General features: G+C 39.1%; 1 long non-coding RNA gene across 1 annotated transcript; it reads right to left on the bottom strand.

The window, feature by feature from the left end:
- Window positions 1–3,996: 3,996 nt before the first annotated feature.
- Window positions 3,997–16,804, bottom strand: LOC309621890. The gene is made up of 3 exons (XR_014240315.1): window positions 16,427–16,804; window positions 8,232–8,319; window positions 3,997–4,205 (listed from the first exon to the last, which is right to left on the bottom strand). It is a non-coding gene; the product is annotated as an uncharacterized lncRNA (long non-coding RNA).
- Window positions 16,805–20,965: the final 4,161 nt, after the last annotated feature.

The raw sequence follows: 20,965 nt of genomic DNA, 5'->3' as shown, positions 1-20,965 counted from the left end.
GTGCCAGGACAAACCCCCATAAGTTTTAGCCTCCTTAATTCTTGTTTGTGTCTTTAAGTTGTAGTTTTTATCAGAGCAAATTTGATTGAAAAATGTCTTTTGTTCTAGGTGTACAGAATCTTGTTCATGAACACATATACATATATCTATTGATCTTTGTGTCCTTTTCCTTTTCCATGTAGTTTATTACAAATTGTTGAGTAGACCACTCTTGGTATTCCATAGGTCTCTGGGGATGATATATTTTATATGTATTAGTATATGTTTGTTAACCCCAATATGCTAATTTATCCATTCCTCACACCTTTTCTTTGGCTTAACCACAAGTTTGTCTTCTCAATCTGAGATTGTCTTTCTCAATGGAAACATGTTCATTTTTATGAATTATCAGATACCATAAGTGATATCATAGGACATTTGTCTTGCACATTCTGACTTACTTCACGTTGTGTGATTATCTCTAGGCTTATCTGTGGTGCTGCATATGCCATTCTTTTATTTTTTTTCCTGGCTAGTATTCCATTCTGCACATGTACCACTTCTTCTTTGTCCATTCATCTGTTTATGGACCTTTTTTTTGCTTCCATGTCTTGGCTATTTCAGTATCGCTGCAGTGCATGTTTGCCTGTCTGTGCCTTTCCGATTCTGGTCTTCTTAGGGTATAGGCCCATTAGGGGATTGGCCGCATCATATGGTAGGTCTATTTTTACCTTTTAAACGCAGCTCCATTCTGTTCTCATTAGTGCTGTTACCACTTTACATCCCACCAGCAGCTAGAAAGTACACGGTTCCCTAAAACCTCTTCAGCATTTATAGTTTGTAGACGTTTTGCTGATGGTCATTTGACTGGTGAGAGCTGAAACCTTTGTGGACGAAGGATTTGCATGCAGCTAATAATTCCTTATACTGAGCTTTAGGCATGTCCTTTTTTTTTCTTTTCCTTTTTTTTAAAGAGTGAGTACAACTTCCGTCTTCATATTAACTTCTTGAAAAATTTGTCATGTGTTGAATTTTCTTGCCTATTCCCTACCCCAGGACATTTTTTGAGGGAGGTGTCATTTACAGACCTGCAGTCCTTGTGACTATTAAGCGACCATTAGCACTGGGTTTAATGCTGCTGTTGTGGGAAACAGCCAAAAGTCGGCAGCATTATTACGTTCTCAACTCTTGTTACTAGGACAACAGAGTCTTCCTGGACGTCGTATTCCTCGGTTGTAAATTAGAGTGGAATGTGCTGGGACAAGACCACAGAAGTTTATGTGTACTTACTTAGGTTCGTTTTTTAAATTTAATTTATATTTCTTATCGGAGGAAATTTGATTAGAGTGTTGTGATTGTCTGGCTGTACAGAATCTGCTCAATGATTCATACATATATCTGTTCATCTTCAGATCCTGTTACCATGTATGTTATTACAGAATGTTGAGTAGACCTCCCTTGGTATTTGGTAGGTATTTTGTCATTATATATTTTATATGTATTGGTGATTATATATTTCATATAGTTTATATGTTATATGTTTATATACACTTAACATACATTAGTATATGTATGTTAGCCCCATAGTCCTAATTTATCCATCCTCCCACCTTTCATTTTGGTTAACCATTAGTTTGTTTTATAAGTCTGTGAGTGTCTTTTTCTGTGGAAATATGTTCATTGGTAGCAATCTTAGGATAACATGTATAAATGATATCATAGGATATTTGTCATTCCCTTTTGACTTACTTAACGTAATATGATTATTTTTAGGCTCATGTGTAGTCCTGAGAACGGCATTGTTCATTTCTTTTCCGAGGCTACTATTCCATTCGGTAGGTACACCAATTCTTCTTTGTCCATTTATCTGTTGATGGACATTTTGTTTGCTTCCATGTCTTGGCTATTGTAAATACTGCTGCAATACACGATTTTCCATCCTGATTCTTTTTGATTCTGCCTTTAACATGTGACAGGCCCAAGAGTGGGCCTTCTGGATCATATGGTAACTCAATTTTTACCTTTAAACGCACTGCCATTCTGTTCCTATTATTGGCTGTTACCAGTTTACATCCCACTTAGACCGAGAGCTTACGCTATTCTCCACAACTTCTTCAACATCTATCGTTTGTTGACATTTTGCTGATGGTCATTTTGACTGGTGAGAGGTGATACCTTTGTGTAGATTGGATTTGTATGCGTCTAATAATTCCTGATGTTTTGCATTTATCAATGTCCTTTTCATTTTTTTAAAGATTGAGCTAAACTTACAACTTCAAATTGCCTTCTTGAAAAATTTGCCGCGTTTGGATTTCTTTGGGCATTCCCTACCCCAGGACAGTTTTTGAGGGCATGAGTCACTTACAGCCCTGCAGTCCTTGTGACTATTAGTGACCATTAGCAGTGGATTTAAAGCTGCTGTTTGAGGAAACGGCCTTAGGGTGGCAGCATTTCTACGTTGCCAAATCTGCTTGCTAGGGAAACAGAACCTTGCTGCAAGTTGTGCTTTTAGGTTGCAGATTAGAGTGGAATGTGCCAGGACAAAACCCCATAAGTTTTAGCCTCCTTAATTCTTGTGTCTGTCTTTAAGTTTTAATTTTTATCACAGCAAATATGATTGAAAAATGTCTTTTGTTCTAGGTGTACAGAATCTTGTTCATGTACACATATACATATATGTATACATCTTTGCCTCCTTTTCCATGTAGGTTATTACAAAGTGTTGAGTAGACCACTCTTGGTATTCCATAGGTCTTTGGGGATGATATATTTTATATGTATTAGTATATGTTTGTTAACCCAAATATCCTAATTTATCCATTCCTCACACCTTTTCATCGGCTTAACCATAAGTTTGTTTTCTCAATCTGAGATTGTCTTTCTCTATGGATATATGTTCATTTTTATGAATTTTTAGATAGCATAAGTGATATCATAGGACATTTGTCTTTCGCATTCTGACTTACTTCACGTTGTGTGATTATCTCTAGGCTCATCTGTGGTGCTGCATATGCCATTCTTTTATTTTTTTTCACGACTAATATTCCATTCTGTACATGTACCACTTCTTCTTTGTCCATTCATTTGTTTATGGAGCTTTTTTTTGCTTCCATGTCTTGGCTATTTCAATATTGCTGCAGTGCATGTTTGCCTGTCTGTGCCTTTCCGATTCTGGTCTTCTTAGGGTATAGGCCCATTAGGGGATCGGCCGCATCATATGGTAGCTCAATTTTTACCTTTTAAACGCAGCTCCATTCTTTTCTCCTGATTAGCTGTTACTACTTTACATCCAACCAACAGCATAGTGGGTATGCCTTTCTCCTCCAACCCGTCAGCATTCATTGTTTGTAGACTTTGTACGGATGGCATTTTGAATATTGGGTGGCGAAATCTTTTTGTAGTTTGGATTTGCATCCATCCAATAATTCCTGATATTGAGCTTTTATCCATGTTCTTCTTTTTTTAAAACAACAGAGTGAGTAACACTTACCTCTTCAAACTGTCTTCTTGAGAAATTTTCCGTGTTGTGAACTTTTTTGGCCATTACCTACCCCAGGACATTTTTTGAGGACACGTGTCATTTACAGCCCTACAATTACTGTGAATCTCAAGTGACCGTTAGCCCTGTGTTTAAAGCTGCTATTGTGGGAGATGGCCACAAGGCGGCAGCATTTCTCCATTCCCAAATCTGGTTACTAGGGCAGCAGAGCCTTCCTGAAAGTCGTGTTCCTAGGTTGTAAATTAGAATGGGATATGCCAGGGAAAGCCCCAATAACTTTATGTCTCATTAATTGTCGTTCGTGGTTTTAATTTTTTAAATTGGGGTAATGAGTAGAATAGTGTTTGTTCTGGGTGTACACAATCAGGTTCAATTGAACATTATATATATCTATTCATGTACAGATCCTCTTCCCATGTAAATTACTATTATTTTTCTGGTAAATTTTATTTATTTATTTTTGGCTGAGTTGGATCTTCGTTGCTGCATGTGGGCTTTCTCCAGTTGCGGTGAGCGGGGGCTACTCTCCGTTGCGGTGCACGGGCTTCTCACTGCAGTGTCTTCTCTTGTTGCGGAGTACGGGCTCTAGGCGTGCGGGCTTCAGTAGTTGTGGTGCATGGGCTCAGTAGTTATGGCTCGTGGGCTCCAGAGCGTAGGATCATTAGTTGTGGTGCACGAGCTTAGTTGCTCTGCAGCATGTGGGATCTTCCCGAACCAGGGATCGAACCTGTGTCCCCTGCATTGGCAGGCGGATTTTAACCACGGTGCCACCAGGCAAGCCCCCGTGTAAATTATTACAGAGCGTTCAGTAGACCTCCCTTGGTATATGGTCGGTCTTTTTGATACATGTGTTTAATATGTATTTGTATACGTATGGTAACCCTAATCTTAATGTATCCATTCCTCCCACCTTTCCTTTTAGATAACCATAGTTTGTTTTCTAAGTCTGTGAGAGTCTTTCTCTGTGGAAATATGTTCATACGTGTCAGTTGTTAGGTAACAGCTAGGAGTGATATCCCAGGTTATTTGTCGTCTGCTTTCCGACTTACCTCATGTTCTGTGATTATCTCTAGGCTCATCTATGGTGCTGCAAAGAGCAGTGTTTCATCCTTTTCCATGGTGAATATTCCATTGTGTACATGGACCACTTCTTCTTTGTGCATTCATCTGTTGATGGACATTTTGGTTACTTCCAAGTCTTGGCTATGGTAAATATTGATGCAGTGCAGGATTGCCAGCCTGTGTCTTTTGGATTCTGGTCTTCTCAGGGGTTAAGCCCAGCTGTGGGCCTACTAGATCATATGGCAGTTCAATTTTTACCTTTCAACGCACCTCCATTCTGTTCTCACTACTGGCTGTTAGCAGTTTACATCCCACCAGCAACTAGAGGGTACACAGATCTCTAAAACCCCTTCAGCATTTATTGTTTGTAGACTTTTTACTGATGGCATTTTGAGTAGTTGGGTGGTGATACCTTTTTGTAGTTTGGATCTGCATGCGTCTAATAATTCCCGATATAGAGCTTTTATCTACGTCCGTTTTCTTTCTTTTTTTAAAAAGTGAAACAGAGAAACTTAGCTCTTCAAATTGTTTCCTTGAAAAATGTGCCATGTTCTGTGAATTCCTGTGGCCATTACCTGCACCAGGACATTTTTTGAGGGCAGGTGTCGTTTACAGCCCTGTAGTAATTGTGACTATCACATGACCATTAGTTCTGCGTTTAAAGCTGCTGTCGCAGGGAACGGCCACAAGGGGGCAGCATTTCTATATTCCCAACTCTGGTTACTAGGGCAACAGAGCCTTCCTGGAAGTCCTGTTTGTAGGTTGTAGAGTGGAATGTGCCAGGACAAACCCCCCAAAACTATGTCTACTTATTTGTTGTTGGTATTCTCAGTTTAATTTTCATTTTTCTCAGAGCAAATTTGATTGCAATGTTGTGTTTGTTCTAGGTGTACAGAGTCTCTTTCATTGATTCATATATCTTTTCATGTTTGGATCCTGTTCCATATAGGTTATTACAGAATGTTGTATAGACCTCTCTTGGTATTCGGTATGTCTGATGATTATATATTTTATAAGTATTAGCATATGTCTGTTAAACCCAATATCCTTCGTTATACATTCCTCACAGCTTTCCATTTGGTTAACCACAAGCTTGTTATTTGAACGCGTGAGTGTCCTTCTCTGTGGAAATAGGTTCATTCCTATCAATTTTTAGGTAACACCTATACGTGATATCATAGGATATGTGTCTCTCGCTCTCTGACTTACTTCAAGTTGTGTGATTATCTGTAGCCTCATCTATGGTGCTGCAAACGGCATTGTTTCATTCTTTTCTGTGTCTAATATTGCATTGTGTACATGGACCACTTTTTCTTCCATTCATCTGATGATGGACATTTTTGTTGCGTCCATGTCTTGGCTATTGTAAATACTGCTGCAATACACGATTTTCCATCCTGTGTCTTTTTGATTCTGGCTTTCACAGGTGACAGGTCCAATAGTGGACCTTCCGGATCATATGGTGACTCGATTTTTACCTTTAAACGCAGTGCCATTCTGTTCCTATTATTGGCTGTTACCAGTTTACATCCCACATAGACCGAGAGGTTACGCTATTCTCCACAACTTCTTCAACATCTATTGTTTGTTGACTTTTTGCTGATGGTCATTCTGACTAGTGTGAGGTGATACCTTTGTGTAGATTGGATTTGCATGCGTCTAATAATTCCTGATGTTTTGCGTTTATCAATGTCCTTTTCATTTTTTTTTACGATTCAGCTAAACTTACAACTTCAAATTGCCTTCTTGAAAAATTTGGCGTGTTTGGATTTCTTTGGCCATTCCTTACCCCAGGACAGTTTTTGAGGGCATGAGTCATTTACAGCCCTGCAGTCCTTGTGAATATGAATGACCATTAGCAGTGGATTGAAAGCTGCTGTTTGAGGAAACGGCCTTAGGGTGGCAGCATTTCTACGTTGCCAACTCTGCTTGCTAGGGAAACAGAACCTTGCTGCAAGTTGTGCTTTTTGGTTGCAGATTAGAGTGGAATGTGCCAGGACAAACCCCCATAAGTTTTAGCCTCCTTAATTCTTGTTTGTGTCCTTAAGTTTTAATTTTTATCAGAGCAAATTTGATTGAAATATGTCTTTTGTTCTAGGTGTACAGAATCTTGTTCATGAACACATATACATATATCTATTGATCTTTGTGTCCTTTTCCATGTAGGTTATTACAAATTGTTGAGTAGACCACTCTTGGTATTCCATAGGACTCTGGGGATGATATATTTTATATGTATTAGTATATGTTTGTTAACCCCAATATCCTAATTTATCCATTCCTCACACCTTTTCATTGGCTTAACCACAAGTTTGTCTTCTCAATCTGAGATTGTCTGTCTCTATGGGTATATGTTCATTTTTATGAATTTTCAGATACCATAAGTGATATCATAGGACCTTTGTCTTTCGCATTCTGACTTACTTCACGTTGTGTGATTATCTCTAGGCTCAGCTGTGGTGCTGCATATGCCATTCTTTTATTATTTTTTGCAACTAATATTCCATTCTGTACATGTACCACTTCTTCTTTGTCCAGTCATCTGTTTATGGACCTTTTTTTTGCTTCCATGTTGTGGGTATTTCAGTATTGCTGCCGTGCATGTTTGCCTGTCTGTGCCTTTCCGATTCTGGTCTTCTTAGGGTATAGGCCCATTAGGGGATCGGCCGCATCATATGGTAGCTCAATTTTTACCTTTTAAACGCAGCTCCATTCTGTTCTCATGATTAGCTGTTACCACTTTACATCCAACCATCAGCATAGTGGGTATGCATTTCTCCACCAACCCGTCAGCATTCATTGTTCGTAGACTTTTTACGGATGGCATTTTGAATATTGGGTGGTGAAATCTTTTTGTAGTTTGGATTTGCATCCAACCAATAATTCCTGATATTGAGCTTCTATCCATGTTCTTCTTTTTTTAAAACAACAGAGTGAGTAACACTTACCTCTTCAAACTGTTTTCTTGAACAATTTTCCGTGTTGTGAACTTTTTTGACCATTACCTACCCCAGGACATTTTTTGAGGACACGTGTCATTTATGGCCCTACAATTACTGTGAATCTCAAGTGACCGTTAGCCCTGTGTTTAAAGCTGCTATTGTGGGAAACGTCCACAAGGCGGCAGCATATCTCCATTCCCAAATCTGGTTACTAGGGCAGCAGAGCCTTCCTGAAAGTCGTGTTCCCAGGTTGTAAATTAGAATGGGATATACCAGGGAAAGCCCCAATAACTTTATGTCTCATTAATTGTCGTTCGTGGTTTTAATTTTTTAAATTGGGGTAATGAGTAGAATAGTGTTTGTTCTGGGTGTACACAATCAGGTTGAATTGAACATTATATATATCTATTCATGTACAGAGCCTCTTCCCATGTAAATTACTATTATTTTTTTAATAAATTTTATTTATTTATTTATTTATTTTTGGCTGAGTTGGATCTTCGTTGCTGCATGTGGGCTTTCTCCAGTTGCGGTGAGCGGGGGCTACTCTCCGTTGCGGTGCACGGGCTTCTCACTGCAGTGGCTTCTTTTGTTGTGGAGCACGGGCTCTAGGCGTGTGGGCTTCAGTAGTTGTGGTTCATGGGCTCAGTAGTTATGGCTCATGGGCTCCAGAGCGTAGGCTCATTAGTTGTGGTGCACGAGCTTAGTTGCTCTGCAGCATGTGGGATCTTCCCAACCAGGGATCGAACCTGTGTCCCCTGCATTGGCAGGCGGATTCTTAACCACGGTGCCACCAGGCAAGCCCCCGTGTAAATTATTACAGAGCATTCAGTAGACCTCCCTTGGTATATGGTCAGTCTTTTTGATACATGTGTTTAATATGTATTTGTATACGTATGGTAACCCTAATCTTAATGTATCCATTCCTCCCACCTTTCCTTTTAGATAACCATAGTTTGTTTTCTAAGTCTGTGAGAGTCTTTCTCTGGGGAAATATGTTCATACGTGTCAGTTGTAAGGTAACAGCTAGGAGTGATATCCCAGGTTATTTGTTGTCTGCTTTCCGACTTACCTCATGTTCTGTGATTATCTCTAGGCTCATCTATGGTGCTGCAAAGAGCAGTGTTTCATCCTTTTCCATGGCGAATATTCCATTGTGTACATGGACCACTTCTTCTTTGTGCATTCATCTGTTGATGGACATTTTGGTTACTTTCAAGTCTTGGCTATTGTAAATACTGCTGCAATACACGATTTTCCATCCTTTGTCTTTTTGATTCTGGCTTTCACAGGTGACAGGTCCAATAGTGGACCTTCCGGATCATATGGTGACTCAATTTTTACCTTTAAACGCACTGCCATTCTGTTCCTATTATATGGTTGTTACCAGTTTACATCCCACTTAGACGGAGAAGTTACACTATTCTCCACAACTTCTTCAACACCTATCGTTTGTTGAGTTTTTGCTGATGGTCATTCTGACTAGTGTGAGGTGATACCTTTGTGTAGATTGGATTTGCATGCGTCTAGTAATTCCTGATGTTTTGCGTTTATCAATGCCCTTTTCATTTTTTTTTTACGATTCAGCTAAACTTACAACTTCAAATTGCCTTCTTGAAAAATTTGGCGTGTTTGGATTTCTTTGGGCATTCCCTACCCCAGGACAGTTTTTGAGGGCATGAGACATTTACAGCCCTGCAGTCCTTGTGAATATTAGTGACCATTAGCAGTGGATTTAAAGCTGCTGTTTGAGGAAACGGCCTTAGGGTGGCAGCATTTCTACGTTGTCAACTCTGCTTGCTAGGGAAACAGAACCTTGCTGCAAGTTGTGCTTTTAGGTTGCAGATTAGAGTGGAATGTGCCAGGACAAACCCCCATAAGTTTTAGCCTCCTTAATTCTTGTTTGTGTCCTTAAGTTTTAATTTTTATCAGAGCAAATTTGATTGAAATATGTCTTTTGTTCTAGGTGTACAGAATCTTGTTCATGAACACATATACATATATCTATTTATCTTTGTGTTCTTTTCCATGTAGGTTATTACAAAGTGTTGAGTAGACCACTCTTGGTATTCCATAGGTCTTTGGGGATGATATATTTTATATGTATTAGTATATGTTTGTTAATCCCAATATCCTAATTTATCCATTCCTCACACCTTTTTATTGGCTTGACCATAAGTTTGTCTTCTCAATCTGAGATTGTCTTTCTCTATGGATATATGTTCATTTTTATGAATTTTCAGATACCATAAGTGATATCATAGGATATTTGTCTTTCGCATTCTGACTTACTTCACGTTGTGTGATTATCTCTAGGCTCATCTGTGGTGCTGCATATGCCATTCTTTTATTATTTTTCACAACTAATATTCCATTCTGTACATGTACCACTTCGTCTTTGTCCATTCATTTGTTTATGGACCTTGTTTTTGCTTCCATGTCTTGGCTATTTCAGTATTGTTGCAGTGCCTGTTTGCCTGTCTGTGACTTTCCGATTGTGGTCTTCTTAGGGTATAGGCCCATTTAGGGGTTCGGCCGCATCATATGATAGCTCAATTTTTACCTTTTAAAGCAGCTCCATTCAGTTCTCATTAGTGCTGTTACCACTTTACATCCCACCAGCAGCTAGAAGGTACACAGTTCCCTAAAACCTCTTCAGCATTTATAGTTCGTAGACTTTTTGCTGATGGTCATTTGACTGGTGTGAGCTGAATCCTTTGTGGACGTTGGATTTGCATGCGGCTAATAATTCCTTATAATGAGCTTTAGGCATGTCCTTTTTTTTTCTTTTCCTTGTTTTTTAAAGAGTGAGTACAACTTCCATCTTCATATTAACTTCGTGAAAAATTTGTCATGTGTTGAATTTTCTTGCCTATTCCCTACCCCTGGACATTTTTTGAGGGCATGTGTCATTTACAACCCTGCAGTCCTTGTGACTATTAAGTGACCATTAGCACTGGGTTTAAAGCTGCTGTTGTGGAAAACAGCCACAAGGCGGCAGCATTATTACGTTCTCAACTCTTGTTACTAGGGCAACAGAGTCTTTTTGGAGGTAGTGTTCCGAGGTTGTAAATTAGAGTGGAATGTGCTGGGACAAGCCCCCAGAAGTTTATGTCTCCTTACTTATGTTTGTTTTTAAAATTTAATTTCTATTTCTTTTTGCAGTAAATTTGATTAGAGTGTTGTGATTGTCTGGCTGTACAGAATCTGCTCAATGATTCATACATATGTCTGTTCATCTTCGGATCCTGTTACCATGTATGTTATTACAGAACGTTGAGTAGACCTCCCTTGGTATTTGGTAGGTGTTTTGTCATTATATATTTTATATGGATTGGTGATTCTATAATGCATATAGTTTATATGTTATATGTTTATATACACTTAACATACATTAGTATATGTATGTTAGCCCCATAATCCTAATTTATCCATCCTCCCACCTTTCATTTTGGTTAACCATTAGTTTGTTTTATAAGTCTGTGAGTGTCTTTTTCTGTGGAAATATGTTCATTGGTAGCAATCTGAGGATAATGTGTATAAATGATATCATAGGATATTTGTCATTCCCTTTTGACTTACTTAACGTAATATGATTATTTCTAGGCTCATGTGTAGTCCTGAAAACGGCATTGTTCATTTTTTTTCTGAACCTACTCTTCCATTTGGTACGTATACCACTTCTTCTTTGTCCATTTATCTGTTGATGGACATTTTGTTTGCTTGCATGGCTTGGCTATTGTAAATATTTCTGCAGTGCATGTTTGCCTGTGTGTGCCTTTCCGATTCTGGTCTTCTTAGGGTATAGGCCTATTAGGGGATCGGCCGCATCATATGGTAGCTCAATTTTTACCTTTTAAACGCAGCTCCATTCTGTTCTCATGATTAGCTGTTACCAGTTTACATCCAACCAACAGCATAGTGGGTATGCATTTCTCCACCAACCCGTCAGCATTCATTGTTTGTAGACTTTTTACGGATGGCATTTTGAATATTGGGTGGCGAAATGTTTTTGTAGTTTGGATTTGCGTCCAACCAATAATTCCTGACATTGAGCTTTTATTTATGTTCTTCTTTTTTTTTAAATAACAGAGTGAGTAACACTTACCTCTTCAAACAGTTTTCTTGAAAAATTTTCCGTATTATGAACTTTCTTGGCCATTACCTACCCCAGGACATTTTTGAGGAATCGTGTCATTTATGGCCCTACAATTACTGTGAATCTCAAGTGACCGTTAGCCCTGTGTTTAAAGCTGCTATTGTGGGAAACGGCCACAAGGCGGCAGCATTTCTCCATTCCCAAATCTGGTTACTAGGGCAGCAGAGCCTTCCTGAAAGTCGTGTTCCTAGGTTGTAAATTAGAATGGGATATGCCAGGGAAAACCCCAATAACTTTATGTCTCATTAATTCTTGTTCGTGGTTATAATTTTTTAAATGGGGGTAATGAGTAGAGTAGTGTTTGTTCTGGGTGTGCACAATCAGGATCAATTGAACATTATATATATCTATTCATGTAGAGAGCCTCTTCCCATGTAAATTACTATTATTTTTTTTTATAAATTTATTTTATTTATTTATTTATTTTTGGCTGAGTTGGATCTTCGTTGCTGCATGTGGGCTTTCTCCAGTTGCAGTGAGTGGGGGCTACTCTCCGTTGCGGTGCACGGGCTTCTCACTGCAGTGGCTTCTCTTGTTGCGGAGCATGGGCTGTAGGCGTGCGGGCTTCAGTAGTTGTGGTGCATGGGCTCCGGAGCGTAGGCTCATTAGTTGTGGTGCACGAGCTTAGTTGCTCTGCAGCATGTGGGATCTTCCCGAACCAGGGATCGAACCTGTGTCCTCTGCATTGGCAGGCGGATTCTTAACCACGGTGCCACCAGGCAAGCCCCTGTGTAAATTATTACAGAGCGTTCAGTAGACCTCCCTTGGTATATGGTCAGTCTTTTTGATACATGTGTTTAATATGTATTTGTATACGTATGGTAACCCTAATCTTAATGTATCCATTCCTCCCACCTTTCCTTTTAGATAACCATAGTTTGTTTTCTAAGTCTGTGAGAGTCTTTCTCTGTGGAAATATGTTCATACGTGTCAGTTGTTAGGTAACAGCTAGGAGTGATATCCCAGGTTATTTGTCGTCTGCTTTCCGACTTACCTCATGTTCTGTGATTATCTCTAGGCTCATCTATGGTGCTGCAAAGAGCAGTGTTTCATCCTTTTCCATGGTGAATATTCCATTGTGTACATGGACCACTTCTTCTTTGTGCATTCATCTGTTGATGGACATTTTGGTTACTTCCAAGTCTTGGCTATGGTAAATATTGATGCAGTGCAGGATTGCCAGCCTGTGTCTTTTGGATTCTGGTCTTCTCAGGGGTTAAGCCCAGCTGTGGGCCTACTAGATCATATGGCAGTTCAATTTTTACCTTTCAACGCACCTCCATTCTGTTCTCACTACTGGCTGTTAGCAGTTTACATCCCACCAGCAACTAGAGGGTACACAGATCTCTAAAACCCCTTCAGCATTTATTGTTTGTAGACTTTTTACTGATGGCATTTTGAGTAGTTGGGTGGTGATACCTTTTTGTAGTTTGGATCTGCATGCGTCTAATAATTCCCGATATAGAGCTTTTATCTACGTCCGTTTTCTTTCTTTTTTTTAAAAGTGAAACAGAGAAACTTAGCTCTTCAAATTGTTTCCTTGAAAAATGTGCCATGTTCTGTGAATTCCTGTGGCCATTACCTGCACCAGGACATTTTTTGAGGGCAGGTGTCGTTTACAGCCCTGTAGTAATTGTGACTATCACATGACCATTAGTTCTGCGTTTAAAGCTGCTGTCGCAGGGAACGGCCACAAGGGGGCAGCATTTCTATATTCCCAACTCTGGTTACTAGGGCAACAGAGCCTTCCTGGAAGTCCTGTTTGTAGGTTGTAGAGTGGAATGTGCCAGGACAAACCCCCCAAAACTATGTCTACTTATTTGTTGTTGGTATTCTCAGTTTAATTTTCATTTTTCTCAGAGCAAATTTGATTGCAATGTTGTGTTTGTTCTAGGTGTACAGAGTCTCTTTCATTGATTCATATATCTTTTCATGTTTGGATCCTGTTCCATATAGGTTATTACAGAATGTTGTATAGACCTCTCTTGGTATTCGGTATGTCTGATGATTATATATTTTATAAGTATTAGCATATGTCTGTTAAACCCAATATCCTTCGTTATACATTCCTCACAGCTTTCCATTTGGTTAACCACAAGCTTGTTATTTGAACGCGTGAGTGTCCTTCTCTGTGGAAATAGGTTCATTCCTATCAATTTTTAGGTAACACCTATACGTGATATCATAGGATATGTGTCTCTCGCTCTCTGACTTACTTCAAGTTGTGTGATTATCTGTAGCCTCATCTATGGTGCTGCAAACGGCATTGTTTCATTCTTTTCTGTGTCTAATATTGCATTGTGTACATGGACCACTTTTTCTTCCATTCATCTGATGATGGACATTTTTGTTGCGTCCATGTCTTGGCTATTGTAAATACTGCTGCAATACACGATTTTCCATCCTGTGTCTTTTTGATTCTGGCTTTCACAGGTGACAGGTCCAATAGTGGACCTTCCGGATCATATGGTGACTCAATTTTTACCTTTAAACGCACTGCCATTCTGTTCCTATTATTGGCTGTTACCAGTTTACATCCCACATAGACCGAGAGGTTACGCTATTCTCCACAACTTCTTCAACATCTATTGTTTGTTGACTTTTTGCTGATGGTCATTCTGACTAGTGTGAGGTGATACCTTTGTGTAGATTGGATTTGCATGCGTCTAATAATTCCTGATGTTTTGCGTTTATCAATGTCCTTTTCATTTTTTTTTACGATTCAGCTAAACTTACAACTTCAAATTGCCTTCCTGAAAAATTTGCCGCATTTGGATTTTTTTGGCCATTCCCTACCCCAGGACAGTTTTTGAGGGCATGAGTCATTTACAGCCCTGCAGTCCTTGTGAATATGAATGACCATTAGCAGTGGATTGAAAGCTGCTGTTTGAGGAAACGGCCTTAGGGTGGCAGCATTTCTACGTTGCCAACTCTGCTTGCTAGGGAAACAGAACCTTGCTGCAAGTTGTGCTTTTTGGTTGCAGATTAGAGTGGAATGTGCGAGGACAAACCCCCATAAGTTTTAGCCTCCTTAATTCTTGTTTGTGTCCTTAAGTTTTAATTTTTATCAGAGCAAATTTGATTGAAATATGTCTTTTGTTCTAGGTGTACAGAATCTTGTTCATGAACACATATACATATATCTATTGATCTTTGTGTCCTTTTCCATGTAGGTTATTACAAATTGTTGAGTAGACCACTCTTGGTATTCCATAGGACTCTGGGGATGATATATTTTATATGTATTAGTATATGTTTGTTAACCCCAATATCCTAATTTATCCATTCCTCACACCTTTTCATTGGCTTAACCACAAGTTTGTCTTCTCAGTCTGAGATTGTCTGTCTCTATGGGTATATGTTCATTTTTATGAATTTTCAGATACCATAAGTGATATCATAGGACCTTTGTCTTTCGCATTGACTTACTTCACGTTGTGTGATTATCTCTAGGCTCAGCTGTGGTGCTGCATATGCCATTCTTTTATTATTTTTTGCAACTAATATTCCATTCTGTACATGTACCACTTCTTCTTTGTCCAGTCATCTGTTTATGGACCTTTTTTTTGCTTCCATGTTTTGGCTATTTCAATATTGCTGCCGTGCATGTTTGCCTGTCTGTGCCTTTCCGATTCTGGTCTTCTTAGGGTATAGGCCCATTAGGGGATCGGCCGCATCATATGGTAGCTCAATTTTTACCTTTTAAACGCAGCTCCATTCTGTTCTCATGATTAGCTGTTACCACTTTACATCCAACCATCAGCATAGTGGGTATGCATTTCTCCACCAACCCGTCAGCATTCATTGTTCGTAGACTTTTTCCGGATGGCATTTTGAATATTGGGTGGTGAAATCTTTTTGTAGTTTGGATTTGCATCCAACCAATAATTCCTGATATTGAGCTTCTATCCATGTTCTTCTTTTTTTAAAACAACAGAGTGAGTAACACTTACCTCTTCAAACTGTTTTCTTGAAAAATTTTCCGTATTGTGAACTTTTTTGGCCATTACCTACCCCAGGACATTTTTTGAGGACACGTGTCATTTATGGCCCTACAATTACTGTGAATCTCAAGTGACCGTTAGCCCTGTGTTTAAAGGTGCTATTGTGGGAAACGGCCACAAGGCGGCAGCATTTCTCCTTTCCCAAATCTGGTTACTAGGGCAGCAGAGCCTTCCTGAAAGTCGTGTTCCCAGGTTGTAAATTAGAATGGGACATGCCAGGGAAAACCCCAATAAGTTTATGTCTGATTAATTGTTGTTCGTGGTTTTAATTTTTTAAATTGGGTTAATGAGTAGAATAGTGTTTGTTCTGGGTGTACACAATCAGGTTGAATTGAACATTATATATATCTATTCATGTACAGAGCCTCTTCCCATGTAAATTACTATTATTTTTTTAATAAATTTTATTTATTTATTTATTTATTTTTGGCTGAGTTGGATCTTCGTTGCTGCATGTGGGCTTTCTCCAGTTGCGGTGAGCGGGGGCTACTCTCCGTTGCGGTGAACGGGCTTCTCACTGCAGTGGCTTCTCTTGTTGTGGAGCATGGGCGCTAGGCGTGTGGGCTTCAGTAGTTGTGGTGCATGGGCTCAGTAGTTATGGCTCATGGGCTCCAGAGCGTAGGCTCATTAGTTGTGGTGCACGAGCTTAGTTGCTCTGCAGCATGTGGGATCTTCCCGAACCAGGGATCGAACCTGTGTCCCCTGCATTGGCAGGCGGATTCTTAACCACGGTGCCACCAGGCAGGCCCCCGAGTAAATTATTACAGAGCGTTCAGTAGACCTCCCTTGGTATATGGTCGGTCTTTTTGATACATGTGTTTAATATGTATTTGTATACGTATGGTAACCCTAATCTTAATGTATCCATTCCTCCCACCTTTCCTTTTAGATAACCATAGTTTGTTTTCTAAGTCTGTGAGAGTGTTTCTCTGTGGAAATATGTTCATACGTGTCAGTTGTTAGGTAACAGCTAGGAGTGATATCACAGGTTATTTGTTGTCTGCTTTCCGACTTACCTCATGTTCTGTGATTATCTCTAGGCTCATCTATGGTGCTGCAAAGAGCAGTGTTTCATCCTTTTCCATGGCGAATATTCCATTGTGTACATGGACCACTTCTTCTTTGTGCATTCATCTGTTGATGGACATTTTGGTTACTTCCAAGTCTTTTCTATGGTAAATATTGATGCAGTGCAGGATTGCGAGCCTGTGTCTTTTGGATTCTGGTCTTCTCAGGGGTTAGGCCCAGCAGTGGGCCTACTAGATCATATGGTCGTTCAATTTGTACCTTTCAACGCACCTCCATTCTGTTCTCGCTACTGGCTGTTACCAGTTTACATCCCACCAGCAACTAGAGGGTACACAGATCTCTAAAACCCCTTCAGCATTTATTGTTTGTAGAATTTTTACTGATGGCATTTTGAGTGTTGGGTGGTGATACCTTATTGTAGTTTGGATTTGCATGCGTCTAATAATTCCCGATATTGAGTTTTTATCTACGTCCGTTTTCTTTTCTTTTTTTTAAAGTGAAACAGAGAAACTTAGCTCTTCAAATTGTTTCCTTGAAAAATGTGCCATGTTCTGTGAATTCCTGTGGCCATTACCTGCACCAGGACATTTTTTGAGGGCAGGTGTCGTTTACAGCCCTGTAGTAATTGTGACTATCACATGACCATTAGTTCTGCGTTTAAAGCTGCTGTTGCAGGAAACGGCCACAAGGGGGCAGCATTTCTGTATTCGCAACTCTGGTTACTAGGGCAACAGAGCCTTCCTGGAAGTCCTGTTTGTAGGTTGTAAAGTAGAGTGGAATGTGCCAGGACAAACCCCCCAAAACTATGTCTACTTATTTGTTGTTGGTATTCTCAGTTTAATTTTCATTTTTCTCAGAGCAAATTTGATTGCAATGTTGTATTTGTTCTAGGTGTACAGAATGTCTTTCATTGATTCATATATCTTTTCATGTTTGGATCCTGTTCCATATAGGTTATTACAGAATGTTGTGTAGACCTGTCTTGGTATTTGGTATGTCTGATGATTATATATTTTATAAATATTAGCATATGTCTGTTAAACCCAATATCCTCCATTATACATTCCTCACACCTTTCCATTTGGTTAACCACAAGCTTATTATCTGAACACGTGAGTGACCGTCTCTGTGGAAATAGGTTCATTCCTATCAATTTTTAGATAAGACCTATACGTGATATCATAGGATATGTGTCTCTCGCTTTCTGACTTACTTCAAGTTGTGTGATTATCTGTAGCCTCATCTATGGTGCTGCAAACGGTATTGTTTCATTCTTTTCTGTGTCTAATATTGCATTGTGTACATGGACCAGTTTTTCGTCCATTCATCTGATGATGGACATTTTTGTTGCTTCCATGTCTTGTCTATTGTAAATACTGCTGCAATACACGATTTTCCATCCTGTGTCTTCCTGATTCTGGCTTTCACAGGTGACAGGCCCAATAATGGGGCTTCCGGATCTTATGGTGACTCAATTTTTACCTTTAACGCACTGCAATTCTGTTCCTATTACGGGCTGTTACCAGTTTACATTCCACTTAGACCGAGAGGTTACACTATTCTCCACAACTTCTTCAACATCTATCATTTGTTGACTTTTTGCTGATGGTCATTCTGACTAGTGTGAGGTGATACCTTTGTGTAGATTGGATTTGCATGCGTCTAATAATTCCTGATGTTTTGCGTTTATGAATGTCCTTTTCATTTTTTTTTACAATTCAGCTAAACTTACAACTTCAATCAAATTGCCTTCTTGAAAAATTTGTCTCGTTTGGATGTTTTTGGCCATTCCCTACCCCAGGACAGTTTTTGAGGGCATGAGTCATTTACAGCCCTGCAGTCCTTGTGAATATGAATGACCATTAGCAGTGGATTCAAAGCTGCTGTTTGAGGAAACGGCCTTAGGATGGCAGCATTTCTACGTTGCCATCTCTGCTTCCTAGGGAAACAGAACCTTGCTGCAAGTTGTGCTTTTAGGTTGCAGATTAGAGTGGAATGTGCCAGGACAAACCCCCATAAGTTTTAGCCTCCTTAATTCTTGTTTGTGTCTTTAAGTTGTAGTTTTTATCAGAGCAAATTTGATTGAAAAATGTCTTTTGTTCTAGGTGTACAGAATCTTGTTCATGAACACATATACATATATCTATTGATCTTTGTGTCCTTTTCCTTTTCCATGTAGTTTATTACAAATTGTTGAGTAGACCACTCTTGGTATTCCATAGGTCTCTGGGGATGATATATTTTATATGTATTAGTATATGTTTGTTAACCCCAATATGCTAATTTATCCATTCCTCACACCTTTTCTTTGGCTTAACCACAAGTTTGTCTTCTCAATCTGAGATTGTCTTTCTCAATGGAAACATGTTCATTTTTATGAATTATCAGATACCATAAGTGATATCATAGGACATTTGTCTTGCACATTCTGACTTACTTCACGTTGTGTGATTATCTCTAGGCTTATCTGTGGTGCTGCATATGCCATTCTTTTATTTTTTTTCCTGGCTAGTATTCCATTCTGCACATGTACCACTTCTTCTTTGTCCATTCATCTGTTTATGGACCTTTTTTTTGCTTCCATGTCTTGGCTATTTCAGTATCGCTGCAGTGCATGTTTGCCTGTCTGTGCCTTTCCGATTCTGGTCTTCTTAGGGTATAGGCCCATTAGGGGATTGGCCGCATCATATGGTAGGTCTATTTTTACCTTTTAAACGCAGCTCCATTCTGTTCTCATTAGTGCTGTTACCACTTTACATCCCACCAGCAGCTAGAAAGTACACGGTTCCCTAAAACCTCTTCAGCATTTATAGTTTGTAGACGTTTTGCTGATGGTCATTTGACTGGTGAGAGCTGAAACCTTTGTGGACGAAGGATTTGCATGCAGCTAATAATTCCTTATACTGAGCTTTAGGCATGTCCTTTTTTTTTCTTTTCCTTTTTTTTTAAAGAGTGAGTACAACTTCCGTCTTCATATTAACTTCTTGAAAAATTTGTCATGTGTTGAATTTTCTTGCCTATTCCCTACCCCAGGACATTTTTTGAGGGAGGTGTCATTTACAGACCTGCAGTCCTTGTGACTATTAAGCGACCATTAGCACTGGGTTTAATGCTGCTGTTGTGGGAAACAGCCAAAAGTCGGCAGCATTATTACGTTCTCAACTCTTGTTACTAGGACAACAGAGTCTTCCTGGACGTCGTATTCCTCGGTTGTAAATTAGAGTGGAATGTGCTGGGACAAGACCACAGAAGTTTATGTCTACTTACTTAGGTTCGTTTTTTAAATTTAATTTATATTTCTTATCGGAGGAAATTTGATTAGAGTGTTGTGATTGTCTGGCTGTACAGAATCTGCTCAATGATTCATACATATATCTGTTCATCTTCAGATCCTGTTACCATGTATGTTATTACAGAATGTTGAGTAGACCTCCCTTGGTATTTGGTAGGTATTTTGTCATTATATATTTTATATGTATTGGTGATTATATATTTCATATAGTTTATATGTTATATGTTTATATACACTTAACATACATTAGTATATGTATGTTAGCCCCATAGTCCTAATTTATCCATCCTCCCACCTTTCATTTTGGTTAACCATTAGTTTGTTTTATAAGTCTGTGAGTGTCTTTTTCTGTGGAAATATGTTCATTGGTAGCAATCTTAGGATAACATGTATAAATGATATCATAGGATATTTGTCATTCCCTTTTGACTTACTTAACGTAATATGATTATTTTTAGGCTCATGTGTAGTCCTGAGAACGGCATTGTTCATTTCTTTTCCGAGGCTACTATTCCATTCGGTAGGTACACCAATTCTTCTTTGTCCATTTATCTGTTGATGGACATTTTGTTTGCTTCCATGTCTTGGCTATTGTAAATACTGCTGCAATACACGATTTTCCATCCTGATTCTTTTTGATTCTGCCTTTAACATGTGACAGGCCCAAGAGTGGGCCTTCTGGATCATATGGTAACTCAATTTTTACCTTTAAACGCACTGCCATTCTGTTCCTATTATTGGCTGTTACCAGTTTACATCCCACTTAGACCGAGAGCTTACGCTATTCTCCACAACTTCTTCAACATCTATCGTTTGTTGACATTTTGCTGATGGTCATTTTGACTGGTGAGAGGTGATACCTTTGTGTAGATTGGATTTGTATGCGTCTAATAATTCCTGATGTTTTGCATTTATCAATGTCCTTTTCATTTTTTTAAAGATTGAGCTAAACTTACAACTTCAAATTGCCTTCTTGAAAAATTTGCCGCGTTTGGATTT

This window comes from Balaenoptera borealis, assembly GCF_965194805.1.
Source record: "Balaenoptera borealis genome assembly, contig: HAP1_SCAFFOLD_1120, whole genome shotgun sequence".
Lineage (NCBI taxonomy): Eukaryota > Metazoa > Chordata > Mammalia > Artiodactyla > Balaenopteridae > Balaenoptera > Balaenoptera borealis.
The sequence above is the reverse complement of the archived record's forward strand: the minus strand, read 5'-3'. Positions and strand labels throughout refer to the sequence as shown.